We start from the raw sequence: 20958 nt of genomic DNA, 5'->3' as shown, positions 1-20958 counted from the left end.
ACATGGCCTTATTTATTTTACATTGATTTTTTTCATTCAGACTTCACTCCACTAAAAAAAAATATTTTGTGGGTCATACACTTTTTACCATAGCACTGTGGGTTGTGGTGCATAAAAGCTCATTCTGTAATACATTTGTTAGTCTTACCACACAACTCTTTAAATGGTGTGTGTGTGTGTGTGTGGGGGGGGGGTATGACTTTTTTTTCCCAAGAGTACAAAAGTCTTCCTAAGTTTCAGGGATGGAGGCGTACTGGGTAGGAAATGCTTTTTAGCAGCAGAACTCCTAATGGTGGCTGCTAAGGGTGGGGGATTTTGTTTTGTTTTTGCATTTGCCCCCTCCAATATCCCTGAAAAGGTGTTACATCCTGACAAAGCATCATTTCAGGGGGGGAAATGTGGCCATCTGTGGGAGTGCCCTTTCCTCCTATAATGCCCCCAGAATGATGCTGATGTCAGGAATGAATCTGAGTGTGTGGAGATAGCCTGCAGCTCAGATTCAGAATCTGAATGGGAACAGCAAAAACAGAGGGTGGCACCCTCCCTAGTGAGTTCAGATATGGCAAGACTTTCTTCCCAAGAACTTGACACACCGATGGCTCAGCCTGAATGCCCTCCCCTTTCCTCCATCATGAGAACCCAGGTTTTGGAGGAGGAGAGCGAAGGGCGTGACTTGAGGGATTCTAGGGCCCATCGCAGAGCCAGGCAGAAAAAGTCAGAGGCGGAGCTCAGATGCTCCACCAGGATGGCCACTTGTGAAAGCCAACAAAGGAGGAAGCCACCCTAACGGAGGGGCATCCCTGCGAAGCTAGTCTGGCCAAGAAGTTCTGGCCCAGACTGCTGGCAACTTCTCTGACTTCCACTTGGTCTCCTCTACCGATTTGTAGATGTGTGGGTTAGCTGGTTCTATGCAGGCTGAGAGTTTCCTAGAATCTGCATTTGTAAAGAAGCTAGTCGTTACCTAATAAAGTAGTGTAGCCCAAAGCCTTGTTTCCTGGAGTGTGTTGATTCCAAAACAGGAGGATGAAGGAACATGAGTGCTACATCATGTCATGGTATTATTCTAAGGCTGCACTTTGGGAGGGTGGGGATGGCAGCTGCCACTAGGAGCTCTGTTGATAGTTGTCAGACTTTATCATCTCCTTTCTGCTCCCACATTTTTGTTTTGTTTTGTTTTGTTTTAAAAAGCCTGTAGAGCAGGGACAAAGAACCTCAGGCCTGGGGGCAGGCCAAATCTGGCCCACCTTGGGGCCAAATTTGGTCCTCTTGGGTTCCCCAGAAGGCCTTGTCCCTTTCTCCAACCACTGATCATTTGGTGGTTTCCTGGTTTTTGTGCAGTCCCCCCTCCCCTTTCTAACAGATTGAAATGCCTCTGCTAAGACTTAGTTACTGGCAGTAAGCACTTTACGCTAAAACATGCTGGTATGTTTCGGTATGTTGGCCTTTCCCCTTTTGCCTTTGTTTCTGCTCACCAGTGGAATCTCCCCCCCTCCTGAGCTTCTCTGAAATTGAATTTTTGGCCTGTGAGTGGAATTCTTGTAAGCTCAAAAGCTTGCTCACTAGTTGCACCATTTCAGTTGGTCCTATTAAAAGCAGTATACTAAGAAATATATAGCGACCATCTACAGCCTGTGCCTCTTACAGTACAATCTGGAGGACATAGCCAAGATCAGATCCATTCAGGAATGGCTGTTTCTAAAGCAGCGTGCCTCAGAAAAAAGCTGCCACCTTAACAGACATGTCTCAGGAGATGCTCTCAGTTTCCAGGCACTATAGTACTTTGTAGCATTAATAAAACCATTTAAGGCACAATCCTATGCATGTCTAGACAGAAAAAAAACCCGTACAACTCCCAGCATTCCCCAGCCAGCCATGCTGGCTGGGGCATGCTGGGAATTGTAGGGCTTTTTCTGTCTAACCATGCATAGGATTGTGCCTTTAATCTCCCTGCAAGACAAAACTATATGTAAAAGTGAGGGCATGCTTCCTTCCTTACACACTTTGCCACCATGCCTCTTTATTTAGTCTCAAAATTGCTATGCTAATTACATTCTCCATCTCCAATCTAATCTTCATAGTCCAATGCAGCTGTATTTGCATTTAGCTTCTTCTCCGTTTCTTTCTATTTCAGGTCTGGTTAGCCTCGGACAATAGATTCTGGAATTTCATTAACCCTGGAGCCTCAATCTTAAAAACAACAACTTATAAATGGTACACAGTATCTCCTGCAACTGAGTGGTTTGGCTGTTTACTTGGATCAAAAGAATGGCCCACAAATCCTCCCTCCCCCAAGTTCCTTTTATATCCAAGCTTTGCAAGCTCTTTATACAGGTTGTTGCTGTTTACTCGCGATATAAATAATATACCACAATAATTAGGGAGGACCTGTAGCTGAGTGGTAATGCACCAGCTTTCATGCAGGTCTCAGGTTCAAAACCTGGCATCTCCTGGTAGCGTCGGCAAAGACCCCTGCATGAAACCCTCTGACTTAGATTAAGTTATATGCTCCATCAAGCAAGCTTTATATGCACAGTTAAGGCTAATAACTAATTAAAGAACTTTTAGATTGCAATCTTCTGCTTTTTAACTGATTAAAATATAGTGTTTTTAAAGATGACACGAGTGTGGGAACTTTATGTTCGTAAGGTACTGTGAAGAATGCAAAACGGAACCTGATTGGAATGGCCACAAGGCGTCACCATTGAGTTAGAGACAGAGGTTTTGGAACATTTCTTAAAAATGCATGTTTTTTAACAGTGACATTTCTAGAATATGGCTGTCAACATAACTTTTTTTAAAATTATAATTTTTTATTTGCAATTATAACAGAAACAAAACAGGAAAAGGGGGGGACAAAACAAAAACAGCAACAGAAAGGGGAAACAAAGAAAAGAAAGGTCATTACAAAGAAACGTATCTATTCACAATAACCATTTGCAATACCATTAATAAAAAGAAAAGAAAAAAAAGATTCAACACTTCTATTGCAAATATATACATTAATATAATCAGTCCATATATAAAAATAAGCTTCCAGATGAAACTGACGATGGTAGAATATATGTTCAAAGGCAGCAAAAGCAGTAAGATCTTCAGACCGTGGAATGAAAGGTAGTATTTATTCTTCTGCGCTAGAAGTATGAATCCCTTTTGCAACAATAAGGGCTCTCTAAGTCCACTTTTGCTGTCCATCTGTTAATCCCGACATCACAGGGATATAATTTAAAAGCGCATGAACATCTGCAATTCTCACGGATTTTTCAAGAACAAAATTTATATGAGCTATTGCTTCCAGCCAGAATGAAGCCACCATAGGGTGTGCCCACATCATATGCCTCAATGAGGCATTGTCCACATTACATCACTAGCATCTAACAGAGTTTGACAGTTTCCTCTTAACAAGCTGCTGTGGTGCCAACATGACATACAGACATCAAAATTTGCGATAGGTCCACGATCCACAGCATTCAGCTATGGACGCAAGCAAAATCATCAAAAATTTCAAAATGTGCCTCATGAATGTCAACCCCCAAAAGCAATGTTTTCCTTGGCTGGACCGATCTTTGCTTACAGTCCTTTAAAACAGAGCTGACTGGATCCCAGAACAATGATAATTTTACAATGACAAAGGATTGTAAGATTTAGTTTGATAAATTTCCCCCCTGAGAGGTGCCTGTGTTCCTAAACCAATGTTCAGCTTGATTGGTTTCTTGTATACTAGACCAGTACCTATGAGTAAGTCTAACTGAACAAAGAGCAACTTAACTTCTGAGGAGATACACATGGGATTACACTGACAACTATGGAGGCAGGTGGCTCTGATGTCACTGAATCCGCTCCAGGTTTCAGTTAGAACTCTAAAGGAGCTCTCCAAGGTGCACCTTGGAGAGCTCCTTTAGAGTTCTAACTGGTTCTGACTGAAACCCAGAGTGGATTCACCACCCCACTGACATCAGAGCCACCAGCCTCCACTGACTGACAGACTTGTATTCCTTACTTCAACAGCCATGCCTCAGAGCACTTATTTACAGAATAAATTCAGCAGACATTTGGGTACTGCTTGTGAGAGGAAAGAAATGGATAGTTCATCGATGCTTAGAAAAATCTCCATCCATTTCAAATGAAGTCAGGTATCAGGACACATCATAGGGAAGATGCAGCGAATCTAAAGCATGTGACTGGCTTGCTGATTCTTCTAGCTAACATAGACAGTTTCCCCTTTATATATAGCTTCAGTAGGGTCAGTGCTGCTTCCCCATGGCATAATCCCATATTGGGAAATATGCATGAATTTGCATATTCCATGGTGTGATCCCATGTCCTGGGGAATGTGTGAATGAAACAACCATAAAATGGATGTGGGCAATTCCAACCTGATCAGCACCATACATTGTGGGAACAGCGCCAGCTCCAGGTTTTTGAGGACCCTTGGACAAGAAACCTTCAATGGCCCCCCTCCCTCAGTGAGTCTACCTCCTCAAGAGCATTGTCACCAGCTGCTCTCCTCTTTCTCATCATTGCAACCACGTGCTTTCTTGACAGAGAGTGAGCGAGCGAGCAAGTATGCAGTGCCATCTGCTGCTCCTTCTTCTCACCACCACCATTGTCTGGGCCAGAGCAAATAGGCAGGTGAACAGACAGGCTGCAATGTTTGTTCGCCTGCCCCCCCTGGATTTTTTTTTGGGGGAGAATTTTTTAATTTGTGACATAACAGACAGTGATAGCCTCTATTTCAAGAATGACAGCTTGTTTTAAGAACAGGAGCAATTTAAGAATAAGACCCTCTGAAAAATTCAGTGAATAAGGCAGAGTGAGTGCACAAGAGCCTCCTTTGGAAGAGCCCCCCCAAAGTCTGCTCACTCAAGACTTCCCCTGACTGAGGGTGAGTTTTTCATTATCACAAGCACCTTATAATTATTTAAGTGATCCTGAAAAAGACAGCCTGTATAGAAACATTCACATATATGGGCTCTGCACCTGCGCTGAGTCGCATTCGGGAAGCTTCTATAGCTGAGGAGTGTTTTGGCAGGAACCCTTCCCCCACCGACCACTGCGCATGACCCAGCAGGTTCCCGCCCGTTCCCTCAGTTCCTTGAGACCGCCTAATGTGGCCTCGGACCCGAGGGAAACCAATCACACCTCGGTACCCATTTCGGTATCGAATGCGACATTGATACCGAAACGGGGACGGTGGGAGGGTTGTGTGAATGCACAGATGACCACTCAAAGAACTACAGTTACAGGTAAGCAACCTGCATTTCTTCTTCATGGTCTCTGTGCATCAGACATATGGGTGATTAACAAGCTCACTTACTGGAGGCGGGTAGGTGTCTTAAGCCAAGACTGATGATAGCACGGCTTACCCAAAAGCACAGTCCAAATGTGCTTGAATGTCGAGTTTGTAGTGCTTCACAAACGTCAGTGGTTTCAACCATGTTGTTGCCCTGCACAAGTCTGACAGCAGTAAACCTCTGGTGAAAGCTGTAGATGTGGCTACTGCCCGAGTGGAATGTGCTCCGAAGTGAGGAGGGCGATCCAATCCTGACAAATCATAGGCCAAACTAATGGTTTGCACGATCCAAGAAGCCAGTCTATGGGAAGAGACAGGAGAGCCCTTCTTATGACCGACATAGCAAACGAAAAGATGTTGCGTGGTATGGAACGATGCTGTCTTGCATTTGTAGAAAGGCAATGCCCTCCTGACATGGACAGCATGCAATTTCCTTTCCAGGTCAGAAGACGTTCTGGGAAGATTGCAAGTGATATGGTCTGGTTGATGTGGAAGTCAGAGACCACTTTTGGCAGAAAATCAATAGCCGGCCTGAGGTCAACCTTGTCCTTGTAAAAGATCATGTGGGGTGGTCCACCCTCAAGACACAGAGTTCACTGACACATCTAGAGGATGTGATGGCAACCAAAAGGGCAACTTTCCACAAGAGTAGGCGAAGGTATGTCATGGCCAAAGGTTCAAAGGGCTTCGAGAGGAGAGCATGTAAGACCACCAAGTGACTCCATTGAGGAACCAAAGTTCGAACAGGAGGGGCCAAGTTCTTTAGACCCCGCAGGAACTGGCGAGTAGTAGGGTGAGTAAAGAGGGAGAAACCTTGAACTGGCCCTTGGTAAAAAGAAAGAGCCGCTAGATAAACTCTTAAAGATGCAAGTTTTAAACCTTTTTGAAACAAACTTTGAAGAAAAAAAGAGAACATTCTCCAAAGAAGCCTGAAGAGGATTTGCATGAAGACTGGCAAAGGACTGAAAGGATGACTGACCACTTCGCAGCATAGGAATGATGAGTAGCCAGCTTCCTTGCCACATCCAGAATCGCCTGAACTCCAGGATGAACTTGAGGAGGAGTGATCACTGTTGGATCCTCCAAGCTGTGAGCTTCAATGTGTTGAGATCTGGGTGATGGATCCTGCCTGAGTCCCAATATATCAGGTCCGGATCCTGCGGAAAGTGCAGGAACTGTCTCCTCAACATTAAAGTTGGGAACCATGGCTGCCTCGGCCACCAACAAGCAATGAGAATGCAGTATGTCCAGCTGTGCACTTTCTTCTGCAGCACCTTGGAGAGGAGGGGAAATGGCGGAAACAGATAGAAAAGTTCTCTCCGCCACTGAATCTGCCCAAAGACCATCGACCAACCCCTGCTCTTGTGCAGAAGTGAGTGCACACAGCATTTGTTGTTGTGAACAAGTCTACTGTTGGATGGCCCCAATCCTGGAAGAGATGATCTAGAATACAAGCCAACATCTGCCACTCATGAGGAGACTGATACATTCGACTCAGGGTGTCTGCTAAGACACTGTCCTGTCCAGCAATATGAAGAGCACTCAAGAGAATGCCTCGCTGAATTGTCCATTGAAAGATGTCCAACATGAGGGTGACAAGTTTGTTTGTTTGTTTGTTTATTTCATTTCTATACCACCCAATAGCCGAAGCTCCCTGGGCGGTTCACAAAAATTAAAACCAAACAACACACAATAAAACAATTTAAAATATATAGAACATTAAAACCACAATATAACAATATAACCACAATAAAACCTAGCAGCAGTGCAGGAGTTTAAAATACAGATTTAAAACAGCAAAGCTAAAAATTTAGAAAGCTAAAATGCTAAAATGCCTGGGAAAATAAAAAGGTCTTCACCTGGCGCCGAAAGGAATACAATGTAGGTGCCAGGTGAACCTCACTAGGGAGCTCATTCCAGAGCCGGGGTGCCACAGCAGAAAAAGCCCTCCTCCTAGTAGCCACCCGCCTCACTTCCTTTGGCAGGGGCTCACGGAGAAGGGCTGCTGCTGATGATCTTAAGGTCCGGGCAGGCACATATGGGAGGAGGCGATCCTTCAGGTAACCTGGCCCCAAGCCGTTAAGGGCTTTGAATGTTAACACCAGCACTTTGAATCGGGCCCGGAAATGGACTGGCAGCCAGTGCAGCTGGAAAAGTACTGGCATAATATGAGCTCGCAGGCCAGTCCCTGTTAACAATCTTGCTGCCCTATTTTGGACCAGCTGAAGTTTCCGGACTGTTTTCAAAGGCAGCCCCATGTATAACGCATTGTAGTAATCCAGACGAGAAGTTATCAGAGCATGGATAACTGTAGCTAGGCTATCTGTGTCCAGATAAGGGCGTAGTTGGTATACCAGCCGAAGCTGATAAAAAGTGGTCCGTGCCACTGAGTTCACCTGTGCCTCAAGTGACAGTTCTGGATCCAAGAGCACCCCAAACTACGAACCTGATCCTTTAGGGGGAGTGCAACCCCCTCCAGAACAGGTTGAATATCACCTAGCTGGGCAGACGAACCACCCACTAACAGTACCTCCATCTTGTCTGGATTGAGTTTCAGTTTATTGGCCCTCATCCAGTCCATTACCGTGCCCAGGCACTGATTCAGAACAGCCACTGCCTCACCTGGTTTTGATGAGAAAGAGAGGTAGAGCTGGGTGTCATCCGCATATTGATGGCACCACAGCCCATACCTCTGGATAACCTCCCCCAGCGGTTTCATGTAGGAGTTAAACAGCATAGGGGATAAAATAGAGCCCTGTGGAACCCCATGGCACAATTGCCATGGCACAGAGCAATAATCCCCCAGCACCACCTTCTGGAATCGGCCATCCAAGTAGGAGCGGAACCACTGTAGTGCAGTGCCTCCAACTCCCAAACCAGACAACCTATCCAGAAGGATACCATGGTCGATGATATTAAAAGCCGCTGAGAGGTCCAGGAGAATCAACAGGGTCGCTCTCCCCCTGTCCCTCTCCCGGCAGAGGTCATCCCACAGGGCAACCAAGGCAGTTTCTGTTCCAAAACCAGGCCCGAAGCCCGATTGAAATGGATTTAGATAATCCGTTTCATTCAACAGTGCCTGGAGCTGTCCTACAACCACCCGCTCAAGCACCTTGCCCAGGAAGGAGATGTTGGCCACTGGCCTATAATTGTTAACATCCTCTGGGTCCAGGTTAGGCTTTTTCAGGAGTGGTCTAATTACCACCTCTTTTAAAGCAGCAGGCACCATTCCCTCTCTCAAGGAGGAATTTACAACCTCCTGGACCCAGCCAGGCATCCCCTCCTTGTTTGATTTAATAAGCCATGAAGGGCAAGGGTCAAGCACACAAGTGGTCGATCGGACTTGGCCAAGCACCTTGTCCGCATCCTCAGGCCTCAGTAACTGAAACTCATTCAATAAAACTGGACCAGACGGTGCTCTGAACGCCTCTACCAATGGAACTGCATTAATGGTGGTGTCCAATTCATGACGAATCTGAGCGACTTTGTCCACAAACTGCCGTGCAAACTCGTCACAGCATGCTACCAAGTCTTCCACCGTCTCTCTCCCTGGCCCAGAATGTAACAGGCTGCAAACCACTCGGAAAATCTCCACTGGACAACACTGAGAAGATGCAATGCTGGTGGAAAAGAACTGTCTCATTTCCACCCTCACCGCCACAGAGTGGGCTTGATAGTGGGCTCTTACCTGTGTTCGGTCAGACTCAGCACGAGTTTTCCTCCACCTGTGTTCTAGCTGTCTCCCCTCTTGCTTCATTGCCCTCAGCTCAGGTGTATACCAAGGAGCTGGCCGGGCTCTGCTCAGAGGGAGAGGGCGCTTGGGCGCGATCGTGTCAACCATCCGAGTCATCTCTGCATTCCACAGAGGGACCTGGGCTTCGACAGGAGTATCAGCCATACCAGCAGGAAAATCCCCCAGAGCCCTCTGGAATCCATCGGAATCCATTAATCTCCGGGGGTGGACCATTTTAATAGGTTCCCCACCCTTGCAGAGGGGGAAGGCTGCCAGGAGTCTAAACCTCAGCAGGAAGTGATGCTCAGCATGACAAAGGGACAGATGTTAATTCCTCCACTTCCAGATCACCATCCTCCTGCCCAGTCGAGAAAACCAGATCAAGCGTGTGTCCTTTTATATGTGTTGGGCCGATGACATGTTGGGACAGCCCCATGGTTGTCATGGCAGCCATGAAGTCCTGAGCCACCCCGGATACAGCGGCCTCGGCATGGAAATTGAGATCCCCCAGGACCATCATCCAAGGGGTCCTCAACACCAAGTCCGAGACCACCTCCATCAGCTCAGGCAGGGAGTCTGATGGGCAGCGGGGTGGGCGGTACACCATCAGAATCCCTAATCTGTCCCAGGTACCCAACACAAGGTACAAACACTCAAGATCTGCACTCGAATGAGCAGGAAGCCTGGAGAGGGAGATTGTATTCCTATAGACCATGGCAACCCCCCCTCCCTGACCCTCAAGTTGGTATTGGTGCTGCACCGAGTACCCAAGAGGGCACAGCTGGGAGAGAGTGACCCCTCCCAGTTCCCCCACCCAGGTCTCAGTAATACATACCAGGTCAGCCCCCTCATCCACAATCAAATCATGGATGAGGAAGATTTTATTTTGGGCCGACCTGGCATTCAGCAGCAGAACCACCAGACCCGAGGGCAGACTGGTAAGGCTGCCAGGAACCATCAGGTTGGGGGAAGAACCAGAAGAGGGGACAGCTATAAGGTGTCTAGCCCCTCTTCTCCTCAGCTGGCCTGTTAATCCCCCAACACCATACCTCCCCCTGCCCGTGACCACAGTTATAGTGGCACCTCCCCGACCCCCTGAGTTGCCCAATAGTTCTCCCAGGCACATATTAAAATGTTAGAGTATAAAATGTTCAACAGTATAAAAGAATATAAAAGATAAAAGAGATAAAAGAGAACAGCAGCTAAGAAGGAGCAGATAAAGTCCACGTTTGCCCCTTTCCCCCTTGTCTTTAATGCTGCTGCCCTCTGCTGCTGCTATTTGCTGCTGGTATTGTGGCTGCTGGTGTCTCTGGAGAGGCAGGTGGGTAGGTCTTCAAGTCTTGTTCTACGCGACTCCAAGTGCAACACTAAGTGCGCACTTAGCGTCGCACTTGGTGCGACGCTGAGGCGCTGCCTCTGGCAGCCCCGCCTTAAGTACTTATTGGCGGGGGCAGAAGCAGAATCAGGATCCACCTGGTGCAGCTGCTGGCTGGTCCTCCTTCCCCCAGGCTCCGTGAAGGATGCGTCCCACCTTGCTTCCGGATGTGCCATAAGACTGACGTATTGTCTGTCAGGATTTGTACGTACATGTCTGCCTCGAAGGTAAGGTTCAAAAGCATGCTTTGCTTTCCAAACTGCAAGAAACTCTAGAAAATTGATGTGGCAGTTCTTTTTTCCAGACCACATGCCCCGAGTCCACAACAGGCCACAGTGGGCTCCTCATCCGGAAAGAGAGGCATCCGTTGTCAGGGTTCATGTAGGGAGCAGTTGGACAAAAGGCATGCCTTGATTTAAGTTGGATGGTTGCATCCACCAGAGGAGGGATGTCAGCACCTTGTCCAGAATCAAGAGACAACAGCACTGGGCATCCCTGGTGGAATCGAAATTTCAGAGCAACTAGTTCTGTAGTGGCCGCATCTGAAACCTTGCCCAGCAGACAACTGCAACTGTAGCCACCATGTGGCCCAATAGAACTTGGATGGAATAGGCAGTGACAGAACGACGGATGAAGATAGTCTCTGCAAAGGCAATTAATTGCTTTTTTTGGTTTTGAGGGAGGTAAGCATGCACAAGTGTCGAATCCAATAGTGCTCCTATAAACTGGAGACATTGAGTGGGTTCCAGAGCTGATTTTTCTCTGTTGACATAATGGCCCAATGTGCCCAGAAGGTTTAGAACAATCCCGATGGCACGACAAAGATCCCTCTTGGAATCCAAGACCAGGAGCCAATCGTCCAGATAAGGGTAAACCTCGATGTCTTGCAGCCTCAGGTACGCCCGCACGCCCGCATGCACTTGGTAAAAACTCTTGGGGCAGTTGCCAGACCAAAGGGGAGGACCTGAAACTGGAACATGTCAGTACTGATGACAAAGCGCAGGTACCGACAGTGGGCATCCGCAATCGCTATGTGGAAATACGCATCCTTCAGGTCTACAGCAGCAAACCAGATATTCTTTCAAAGGAGAGGGAGGATTGTGGCCAAAGTGATAATTCTGAGCCTTCTGGGATTGATCAGCTCATTCGAATTCCTTAACTCCATGATGGGGCAGAGACCTCCATCCCATTTCGGTACAGTGAAGAACCGGGAGAAGAAGCCGTTGTCTGGCTGGAAAGGAAGGACTCTCTGAATAGCTCCCTTTTGGAGCAGGGTGGATGTCTCCAGAAGGAGGGCCTGTGACAGTGGTGTGATGCAAACAGCCCCTAGAGGGGGAAGAGTGTTAAACTCTATCATATAATCCCAAGCAATTATGTTTAACACCCATGTGTCTGATGTTATTATCTTCTAGGTTGGTAGGAAGCATGCCAGAACGGATCCAAAAAAAGCTGGCTGGGGAGAATGGAGGCGATCAATGGAGGCAGTCAAAGTTGATGCTTCGAGGATGAGTTGATCCTGCCACGGTCCTGATGAAATTTTGCAGTTGCAGCAAGTTGCTTCTTCTGATGTTGAGAAGGTTGGTAATGTCGTGACCAGTCAAACAGTTGTTTGTTCACATACAGCTGTGGCAGAAACCACCTACAACTCTTGTACTTTTGCTGTACAGGTAAAGGCCCAGGCCCATCTTACGGGCAGTTGTCTTCGCATTCTGAACAGAGTCCATCTGCTCATCCGTCTTTGAATTGAAGAGCCCTTCTCCAGCAAAAGGCAGGTCTTCTATTTGGGACTTAGCTTCAGGAGTCAACCCCGCAGACCTAAGCCAGGCATGTCTCCTGAGGGCAATGGAACCAACCATGGACTTGGCACTGCAGTCCACACTGTGTCTAGAGGTATTAATCTGCTGCCTTGATAATTTGACAGCTTCGGTATGGAAGACCCTGGCAAGCTCCTTTTGGTCATCTGGGAGATAGGCACAAAGGAATCATGGTGTGAAATGGTTTGCAGTACATGGTCTGTTGATGGGATCGGTTGTGGGACTGATGTCGGAATCGAGTGCACTGACTGAGGTGGCTCTGCCTTGTCCCTTAGCAAGGAAGAGGAATGAGGTGGCACAGTTGGAGGCACCAGGAACTCATCCCTCTCAGGAGGATGGGGCACAGTCTTCATCGGAAGGGAGTGATACTGAGGAGAGAGCATGGGGCAGCATACCTGGAGCGCTCTGAGAAATACTCTCGATCTTGAACAGTATGCCAATCCTCAAAATGGTAGGGCTGTTGCGGCAGGCTGGACCACTCCGAGTACTTGTCCCAGTCACCATGAGGAGAGCATGATCTGCCCCTGTAGTGAAAATGGAAACAATGATCATCATAGGGAGAACAACATAGCCCATAATAGAACCAATGCTCTCGACCCCAGCGAGGGGATGGAAGATGGTGACATGAGGCTTCATGCCTCATTGGCAATTGATGGTCTCCAGATAGGGAAATCTCCCAATCCTGAGATACTGGTAGTGGAGGGGAGAATTCCAAGTTCTCACCCTCAGACACCGTCAAAACCGGCTCAGCAACTGGAGCAGCAGGTACCGGTGATAATACACAAATTGGCGAGTCCAATGATGGAGGACGTGGCGGAACTGTCGGTTTCGAAGATTTTTCAGCAACCTTCTTATGTTTTTAAGGCCATTCTATGGAATCGTTGCCTTTTTTGTGATTTTTTTCGTGACCGAGAGCGCTAAGGAGCACCCGGGGATTGGAGGATCAGCCTGTTTGACTGAAGTAGTCGGGAGAGGAGACATCAGCTTGGAAGAAGGCATAGTTGCCTCAACTTTGTTAGTTGTAGAAGACCCTGCAGTGTTTACTGGATCTGTAGCCAATAATGCTCTGCTCCACAGCTCTGCCTTAAGCCTGTCCAATCTGTTCTTTCGTGCCTGTTTAGCAAATGATTGGCACAACCAGCAGGAGTCAAGGAGGTGTCCTTCACCCAGACAAAAATGACAGAGCTAAGTGGGGGGCAACTTACTCCCACACTTGACACACTTTCAAAAAGGTGCCTTTGTGGCCATAAGACGGCACCACAGCTGTGGTTGAGGGACAGACAAACGATGAAGACAACGAAGGGAATTGGCAGGGAGGGGAGAGACAACAAAGACAAGGGAGATGAAAAACAAGAAATAAACAAATGTTAAGTCCTCAGCAGCAGCAGGGCAATTCTCTAAGCAGAGAGGAAGCTCCAAAAAGAGCAGTGGAAAATGGAACTGAGGCATTGGAAAGAGAACTGAGGGAACAGGTGGGAACCCACTGGGACATGTGCAGTGGACGGTGGGGGAAGAGCTCCTGCCAAAATGTTCCTCAGCTATAGAAGCTTCCTGAATGAGACTCGGCGCAGGCACAGAGTCCATATGTGTGATGCACAGAGACCACGAAGAACTTACAAGTGATCTGAGAAAATATCTACCCTAAGTTACCCTTTACTCTTTTAAAGCACTTTCTATACTCTCAGTCAGAGTGGCTGTTTTTTCTTCTTTTTCTGGAGTACATGATGGCAAAGGATGAAAACAGCCCCAGAGGAACAGAAACTCTGCTGTGCACACTACAGTTAGCTGGCCACCTAGGGCTTTTGTACATGAGGCTTTTAACTCGTCAGTTCACCAAGGCTTCTGCTTCCGGATTCTTTGTGGAATTACGACCGGCTCCTTTATACATGTTCCCCCCTCCCCGGGGTGGTTCTTTCTCTGCCTTTCTATATGTTCCATTACACAACCACCAAGTGGCACCATGGTATAGCAGAATTGTGCAAATACACCAGGGTCTCATGTTGCCATTCAAGGAAATACCAGACTTTCCTCATTAGAAAAACACACACACTATAATGGTTGCAAAGCATGGAAGATGCCCTGGGGGATGACGATACAATATAAATCATCCGCAAACTATAGTGAGCAAGGAATTATGAGCACACAATAAATGCCTCATGTAGAAAGTCTCCAGGACTGTAACTCAGGCCTAATTTCTGATTTTCCCAATGTGAACAGCTGAGCATGAGGCCTTTTCAGAGTTTCTGGGCAGACAAATTAACCCAGCAACCAATAAAAAATTAAATCTAACTGCCTTCCACAATTAGTTTCCAACCGCGTAGTTAGTTCTTTATATACCAACCAGTTAAATGTTTTCCTGTTAATTGTCCAAAAGGAAGGAAAATTTAAATGTCAGGAAAGAGAGTAGAAGGGAGGACCCTCAAGGAGTTAGCAAACATACCCTAAAGTATTTATTTTCTCTCTGCCTTTCCTAAACTTGTAGTATGGACAAGTTCATTTTTTGGGTAGAATCTAAAATTGAGATACCTAATCCAGCATCAAAGCCAAGCTCAGGAGCTCACTGTCATTACCAAAGTAGTTCAGTTCATGAAGAATCAGAAGACAGGGACAGATCACAGGTGAAAGAGGGCTGTAGCTATATGCAAAGTCAAGCTTTTAAGTCTGGTATTCCTGGGGATCTCTCCAAAAAGGATGACAATTCAACAGATTAAGGGCACAATCCTATGGCTGCTAGACACCGTCTAGACGGCCATAGGATTTTTCAGTTTCTGGGAACTGAGCTTGAAGCCAGCACTCTGAGCACGGTTCCCAGAAATCTGACTCCTGGCCCCTTCCCTCTTGTAGGCAGCGTGGGTCGTCCCCAGCTCTGTGCTCAGAAGAGCAGTGCAGAACAGTCAGAAAGGGGGCATTCCTGAGGGTGGGGAGGGGACCGCAGAAGCATGGTTATGCTTCCTATGCATCGTCTGGCCTCCCCCACCCCACTCTAAGGTGCCCTAGTTAGGCAACCGAAATCAGCCATCTAGCTGCAAATGCAGGGTGGCCAGAGCAGAGAAAAACCCTTCAGCGCTCCATCTGCCCATAGGATTGTGCCTTAAACATAATTCATACCTGAATACTCTCCACTGGTGAGCAGGGTGGCGGGGGGGGGGGGATTGGCTGGTGCTATGCGCCTCCCCCCCGAAATGCCCCACCTAGAAATGTGGCTGCCCCACCTAACAAGGAAGGCTGACTAACGGGCTGCACCAGTGAAATTTCATCCAAACCCGGACAGTAAGAACATACTCCTCTAAATGTGTATCTAGGGCAAAGGCCCATTTGCACCACAGTGACCAGGTTTGGACAACCTGGTGAGTGTGGGTTCTGTGAGGGTTAAACAACCCTTGCATAACCCTAAAACAGACCACAGGCCTGTTCAGATGCAACTCTAAGCCACTGTGGGTGGGGTAAAAATTGGCTAAGCAGTGGCTTAGTGTTGCATCTGGAGGGTGTTTTCCCAGGTCAGGAGGGGTAGTAAACCCTGTGCTAACTATGCTCGCTACCCACTTGCTGCAATGGGGTTAAGGGCCCCCAGCGTGGCTTACCATGTCATGTGGTGGGCTCTGTGGATGAAAAAACAGGCCTTGGAAGACTCCTGGGCTGGAACCTTAGAGTCCGCAGGCTAGACGCCCCATAGGGGCAATGCTCTAGCCGTCATGGGTATTTTCCTTGGTTGCATGCCCATTTTTTTTCCTATGGAGCAGCCGCCAGGAGTGATTAGGCTGCGGGGATGCCAGGATGTGGGGAAACAATGCTGGAAAACCCAACACGTAACTGCAGAGGGGGGTGGTTAGTGGAACTGCACGGTTCCATGATTGTGTGGACAGTTGCACACAATCTGTTCTGCTAACCTCCCCCTTCGATGTTTTGCAAACCCTCCTTCCCGGCAGATGTCTGAACAGGCCCCCTGGGTTATGCGAGGGCCATTAACCCTCGCATAACCCACACCTGCCAGGTTCACAGGACACAACAACCCAAATGGGGGTTGCATATTCAAGATGGTAGCTGCTCGTGCCCCACAGCCTCACCATGGATTAAATAACCCACAATGGGCTCTCATGTCATGTGAATAGTCCCAGTGTATAGAACCACTGAGCTGTCCAAAGATATGGGTGAGCTGCAGAAATTATGACAAGGGATATAAAACAAAAAGGGAGAGGTGTCATGCCCCAAATATGACTCCTGGAGCGAGAACCTCACTGGGTAAGAGGCATATTTATAATTGGAAGGAGCTGGGGAAAAATAATACAGCTCTCACTTTTTACATAAGATTAACTTTTATTTCATAAGGAAACCTGATACCAAGAGGCATAGTAAGAAACCATCTAGAAAACCAGCAAAGCAAAAAGCATGGACATGATAGAAGAAACAAAGACCAAAGAAAGCATTCTGATTTCAGTTATAATTAACTTATGCAGACTTACATATTTATGCCATGCACATTAGGTTTAGAAGCGATTACAGAAAACTAGCATGCATTTCATACAGTTTTAAATGAGATTAAGGCACTTTTGTTTTATGAACATACTCTTCCTTCCCCCTTTCTGTGATTTTTCATTGTAACTTTGGCAAAAGACTTGTCCCAGTTAATGCTATAACTGGAATTCATATTAGAGCAGAACTCAAGAAATTCATGGATATTTTACAGATTAATGAAATAACCTATATACTATACATACACACACTAAAATTCAGCACTGTGAGCTGCAACTGTTTGTTTTTTGCTTTTACAAAATTAAGCTACGTATTTGCACATACCACATTTTATCAAATCTAAGTCTTGAATTAGGTATTTACGAATATTAAAAAAATTCTGAAGAATTACTAAACATTTTTCCTGTTGCTAGATTGTTAGCATCCTATCTCAGTGGTAATTTTAAAACAGATTTATGATAGCCCACAGTTGCTACCAAGGAAAAATACATGCAGATCTAGAGTTCATGTTACTAAGTAATATAAAGAGACATCATGAGCCATTATATTAACTATAGCTTAGATTGGATTTTATTACAAATGCAAGGCTCAGCAGCAAGTCAAAGACCTCTTCCTGAAACTTACAACAAATTATTGCTGTTAAATGAATGTATACATAAAATAAAGTGTGGGTTGACAGGTTAATACAGGAATATTAAGTACTAGTAATGGACCTGAGTCCAATACTGGCAAATAATTTTAGAACACAAAGTTATTTTCATAGTTGTCCAACTAGCCTGCTCTGCTGCACAAGGAAGTTATGAGCTTTAGTAAAGTTCACATCTCCACATTTTCCACTAAATTTTACTCATGTCAGTAGGTAATACTCATTAAGCAACCCATTAAGGGTACCATCAACTGCAATTTCAGCATAAGTAGTGATAAATGTTTGCTGATTTACAGAATTACTTTGAAATGTTTTGTTTTTGTAGGTAGAATTGAAGTCTTAAAAAAAAAGCAGGTAAAGCAGTAACTCTCAGATTGAGAAAGCCTACTGCTATGCAGGCCCCATATTGCTTCTGCCCTATGTTGGAATTTCTGAAAAACTAAAAGATAGCTTTTCCCTTCTAATTTTTTTCTTCCAGGGTGAAACTGATTCTTTCCAACAATAAGAACCATAATCAACTAAAAAGATAGAGTTCTCATTTTAATGTCACTTCAACCTTGTTCTTCTATATTACCAATATGCCATGAAGTTATTTCTTAAACCATTGTCCTAGTATGTTCATGCAAGAAAACATATTCCTTATTACCCAACTTTGCCAGGGGGTGGGGGGAAACAAGTATTAAAAATGGTCTTTTAAAAAGTAGGGTGTGTTTTTGTTTAAATTGAAGTTTTCAATTAAAATTTTACATCAAGATCTTCAAAAATGCAACTTCATTGAGGTCTTGCAACATGGATATAGTATCTGCTTAAGCAAGTTGCTTTCCTTATCACAGCCTGCTTAATGAAGCACTGTCGTTTTCTACCAAGCTAAATTGTTTTCTGGAATTATATTAAATGCTCTAGAAAGCTAGAGACAGCATGAATGTCTCAAACGGAGAGATTCAGTTTGCACTCCCAACTTGAATACGTGTTATGGCTATTACAGGAGGTCAGCCCAGTTAGACCAGCACCAAGATCCAGAGGTGAGCAAAAGGTAGACTGGGATCTCTGGGTAAATTGCAGTAGAACGGCAGCAAGGGTTTTGGTTTCCCAATTGTTTAACAATTAAATAGAAACCATTAAAATGCTTTGTTCCCCTAAATTACATCGCTGAAAAACATTTGTGGGAAACCAGGGGTGGGATCCAACGGGGACCTACTGCTGGTGACGAGCATTGTCAGTTCCTGGTGAGCACGTGGCTGGCCCCAGCAACGGCAGTGCACAGGTCACGCTTTTCAGAAACTTGCGTTTCCAGTCCTTTGGGGGTTTGCCCCTGGAAGCGCTACATAGCTGCTGCTGCTGGTCGGGCTGGCCGCTCACACACCAGGAACCTGTGGTGCTCACCGCCAGCAGTAGGTTGGTGAATCCTACCGCAGGAATGGACTTTGTGGCTGAGCACGGATCACAAGTTCCTGGACTGAGCATGTGCTGTTCCTTAATTCTTAGCATATGTCCACCTGCTGGAGCCACGGTTTTGTACCTGGCTCCAGTTGGTGGATCTCAGGGTTCTAATAAAAAAACAAAGTCTGCCTGCCATAAGGAGCCCAAACAGACCACTCTCACTTTAAGTAATATGTCCTGGAAAGTTGGAGACAGCACAAGTCTCTTATGCTGTCTTCAGCTTTCCCAGGCTTCTGAGATTCAAGAGATACCTGTCTTTCTCTGAGTCCTCTGTCTACCCTATTATTAAGGTGGGTCATATTATTCTACATGCAATATTCAGCATTCAATATAGAGAGTAACAACAAAACGGGTCTCGTTGCCCCCAAAGGGTTCAAAGTCCAATCACTTCCCTGGCCCCAAACACCTGCATTCGACCCCAGTCTATGGAATCTTCCCATCAACCAGCCCAATTCAATATTTTCGATAATAGTGTTTCTGTTCACATTAAGTTCCTTTCTTTCTAAGGAAAAATTACTCATTTTGGCTGCCCTTTGTAGACTTCTCCCAATTTAATGCAGAGTTGGCTTATGGAACGTTTTAACATAACACTGTTGTAAAGAACACAAAACCTTTTTAAAAGTGGATTTTACTCCTGCCTTGAGAGATGGAAGAACAAGCGATTCAAATAGAAATAATGGTAGCTACTTTGATCACCAGTTGTTAAGAACTATGCCATCACCTTTGGAAATGCCATGCCCTAAGAAGCTTCAGGCAAAAAAATTAAATAACACCAGGCACCAAGAGCAGCTACAGAACAAGCAAAACTGTTGGTCTTGTGTTTGCCCAGGGTATCACACCTGCATAGCAGTGTGTGCATTCTGCTAGCAACTTCCTCCACCAACACCTACATCATGACACCATGACACCTTGGTAGCAGCAAGGGTGGGATAACCCACCTATAAAGGAAGTGCAGTCTGGTAGAGAGCAGGGATGAGGAGAAAAGTGAAGATGGGCAGATGGAAGAAAAAATACTAGAGCAGTGGAAGGATTCCTAGTGAATGAATTGTGAAGGCCCTATGCAGGACTACTAATGGAGAAGCAGCAGTCACAAGTGCTGAATTTCTTGTTGATGTCACATACATGCATGTTTTTGTATGCAAATCATTTTGTCGCTCCCAGGCACATAGTAATTCCCCCCACACACAGACAGAAATGAGCTGTGATTTATATGTAGACAATCTTTGACGTCTTCACCTTTAAGAGACAAAGAGCTCCCCCTCACAGGAGATCTACAGTTTGGCAAGCTTTAAGTACTAGGGTATAATGTTTAGAAAATGCCCCCTTATAGTTAATAGCATAATCTACTGGGCACACAACAGTAGCTGTAGAACAAGCAAAACTTTAAAAAGTGTCAAAACTAATGCCCAACAGGTAAAATTCCAAATGTAGCCAGCAGAGGGAGGTTACACATCCAATGTCATCAAAATGGTATTTTAAGGGGCACAAGCTAAATAGAGGCTTATGTTTACATGCCTAGTATTTACATACCTAGTCCATCATACTCACCACTACCCATAAGTCTGAAGTCTGCAACTTTACTGTCTCCTCCTTTCTCTTGTATTTTCCACATAAATCTGTAACTTGCCCCCTCCTTGATATTATTCTGTCAAGATTCCCTCATGTCCCTATTTGATGCAAACATGATCACAGATTCCATTCTATTAATGGAATCTGTAATTCTATTTGATGTAATAAATGTCAGCTTTTATGAGCAAGGGTCTATCCTGTCAAATAACATGAATGGCATTGGGTTGGATTCAGTACTGGTCATTGGATCCAACCCAACAGAACAGGAACTGCTGTGAAATGGATTTCTCTTCCCCACTGCAGCCCCCCAAATATGCTCCAGAGGGCTGGGGGACCCTCTGGAGCAGATCTGGGATATGCACAGGGGCCTCCAGGGGAAATGCAAGGACAGGGAAATCCTGCTGTGCATGTAGAGGTCCAACTGTGTAACATTGGACCGAATCCATAATCTAGACGGTGAGAAGCAATTACAATAGAGGCCTGTTCCCATAGCTGTTTTGATAGTAGTGAAACTTCACAAAGCAGCATAGTGAACTAACTACCTTTGCGTTATATCCACCATGTCAGCAAAGAAAAGGGCTGGAAGCTAATGGACTAAAAGCAGGAAATTCATTGTGAAGA

Source organism: Heloderma suspectum, chromosome 1 (assembly GCF_057233095.1).
Source record: "Heloderma suspectum isolate Gila_16-S chromosome 1, 16-S_ref, whole genome shotgun sequence".
Lineage (NCBI taxonomy): Eukaryota > Metazoa > Chordata > Lepidosauria > Squamata > Helodermatidae > Heloderma > Heloderma suspectum.
This window is presented reverse-complemented; position numbering follows the sequence as displayed.